Source organism: Sciurus carolinensis, chromosome 9 (genome assembly GCF_902686445.1).
Source record: "Sciurus carolinensis chromosome 9, mSciCar1.2, whole genome shotgun sequence".
In the NCBI taxonomy this organism is placed as follows: Eukaryota; Metazoa; Chordata; class Mammalia; order Rodentia; family Sciuridae; genus Sciurus; species Sciurus carolinensis.
The window spans coordinates 57473828-57476803 of record NC_062221.1 but is presented as its reverse complement, the minus strand read 5'-3'; the positions used below and the strand labels follow the sequence as shown (position 1 = coordinate 57476803).

At 36.4% G+C, this 2976-nt stretch overlaps 1 pseudogene; it reads left to right on the top strand.

The window, feature by feature from the left end:
* Positions 1–1856: 1856 nt before the first annotated feature.
* LOC124992496 (ubiquitin-40S ribosomal protein S27a-like) lies at positions 1857–2311 on the top strand (annotated as a pseudogene).
* The last annotated feature ends 665 nt before the right edge of the window (positions 2312–2976 follow it).

Here is a 2976-nt window from a genome sequence, read left to right as displayed (position 1 = left end):
ATTCTCAGTACTATCCTCTTCCCTCCCTTCCTCTCTTCCCTAATTCCCTTCCTTTGATCAATTTTATTTCCCAGTTTACTCTTCAAATGACATTACAAACACATATCCGTTTGCAAAAGAAATCATAATTCTTCTGCATTTTCAGCCAACCAAATGTCCATAAAAAAGAGAACTGGAAACAAATTTGTGAATTTGTGATGTATTCTTTTTTTTTTTTTTTTTGGTACCAGGGATTGAACTCTGGGACACTCAACCACTGAGCCACATCCCCAGCCCTATTTTGTATTTTATTTAGAGACAGGGTCTCACTGGACTGGGTTGCTTAGCGCCTTACCATTGCTCTGGCTGGCTTTGAACTCTCCATTCTCTTGCCTCGGCCTCCCAAGCCTTTGGGATTACAGGTGTGCACCACCATACTTGGGTGATATATTCATTTTAGTAGAATGCTACTCAGCAATAAAAAAGGAACACCTATCAATACATGCAGCATTGTATATCATCTATAAAAAAGTATAAACTAGTGACATACTCAACTCTTAATACAAAATGTTGCATCGAATAAAAGAAGCTCTACAATAAATAGCATAGCTACTACAGGAGTCCATTTATATTAATGTCTGTCATTTCTTTAATCAACAGTTTGTGCCTTTCTTTGGTAACTTGGAATTTGCAGGTTTTGTCTAATACCTGAATTTGTCAGCATAAAGGTATTAAGATATTCCTTTCTTCTTTAAGTGTCTACAGATGCTAAAAAATGGCATTTTGCCTAATATTAGTAATTCGTGGGGTTTTTTTTCATTTTTTTTTCTATCTGATCAAGCAAGGTTACTTGCCTGAGACATAGCAGTCTTAAACTATTCATAAACTAGCTTTGCTTTTGAATGATGTCTCATACTGTTTGTCCATTTTCTATTTCATTGATTTCTCCTTTTTTCTTACTTCCTTTCTTTTTACTTTTACTTTAATCTGCTCTTTTTTCTTCTAGATTCTTAAGAATGAAGCATGCACACAAATAATAGATGCTGGCATGGATGTGGGAAAAAAGGCACACTTTTACATTGCTGGTGGAGTTGCAAATTGGTGCAACCACTTTGGAAAGCAGTATGGAGAATCCTGAGAAAACTTGGAATTGGTTCACCTTTTGACCCAGTTATCCCACTCCTCGGTTTATACCCAAAGGACTTAAAATTAGCATACTACAGTAACACAGCCACATAAATGTTTATAGCAACTCAATTCATAATAGCTAGATTGTGGAACCAAACTAGATGCCCCTCATCAGAGGAATGGATAAAAAATACTGTGGTATATATACACGATGGAATATTATTCAGCCATAAAAAGAATAATATTATGGCATTTGCAAATAAATAGATGGAATTGGAGAATATTAAGCTAAGTGAAATAAGCCAATCCCCAAAAACCAAAGGCCAAATGTTTCCCTGATAAGTGGAGAATGATATATAATGGGGCTGGGGAGTTGGGGAGTGAGAGAAGAATAGAAGAACTTTAGATTATGTAGAAGGAAATGAGAGTGGTGGGGTATGAAAAATGGTAGAATGAGACAGACATCATTACCCTATGTTTATGTATGATAATACAAATGGTATGAATCTACATCATGTACAACCATAGAAACGAAATGATGTATCCCATTTGTGTATAATGAATCAAAATGCAGTCCGTAAAAAAAAAAAAAAAAAAGTAAATAAATAATTTTATAAAAAAATAATGAATCATGCAGAGTGTATGCTTTGATCCAGTCTCTGGCAGTGGCTTATGAGTCACCCAAACTGTGTCCCCAGGTCTCATCCATGTCTCCCTTTTCTTTGGCTTCAAGTGGGACCACCACTGTGATGCAGATTTTCATAAAAACCCTTAGGGGGAAGACTTTCACACTCGAGGTTGAACTCTTGGACACTATAGAAAATGTAAAGGTCAAGATCCAGAGTAGGAGTTCCTTCCTTATTGGCAAAAACTGATCTTTGCTGGTAAGCAACTGGAAGATGGATGTACCTTGATCACGACATTCAGAAGGAGTCCACCCTTCATCTTGTGCTGAGGCTTTGTGGCAGTGCAAAGAAAAGGAAGAAGGCTTAGACCACTCCCCAAAAGAATAACCATAAGTGAAAGAAGGTTACGTGGGCTGTCCTGAAATATTATAAGGTGGATGACAATGGCCAAGTCAGTTTCCTGTGCTGGGAGTGGCCTTCAGACAAATACGGTGCTGGATTTTTTCAGCCACTTCGACAGACATTATTGTGGCAAGTGTTGTCTGACTTACTGCTTCAACAAACCAGAAGACAAGTAGTGTGTATGAGTTAATAAAAGACATGAACTCATAAAAAAAAGAATGAAGATACAAGATTGCTATTAAAACATTCCCACATATAACTATGAATTTCCCTCTAAGAACTATTTTGACTTCATCTCCCAAATTTTGATCTGTTGTGTTTACATATCATTCAGCTAAAATGTTGGCTGATTTCCTTTCTGAGTTCTGATCTTTTGACACATTGTTTATTTTAGAATGTGTTAATTAATTCTAAATTGTTGTGGGGGTTTCATACATATTTCTGTTGTGGTTTTTCAACTTATTGCATTGTGGTTAAAAATATATGTTTCACATGATTTTTTAAAACTTAATTTAGGAAGGTCTAGATGTTTGCCCATCATGTGGGAAATCTTGCATTTGAAAAAATATCTGTGCCTTCTATAGCTGTTGGATGAAGTCTTCTGTAAATGCCAATTAGGTACATTGATTGATGGTTTGACTCAAGTATATTTGATATATAAAGAAGACTTTACTCAACAATTGTCTCTCTGCATCCTTGCCAGCATTTGTTTTCTGGGTGTTGTGGTTTTATTTTGTAATAGACTTTCTGACAGCAATGTTGACCTTCACCTCCCAGTTAGTCTGAGTGGGCTTATTACTGGAGCAGAAGTGAGTTTTGCAACTTGAGTCTAGGAGCCCTG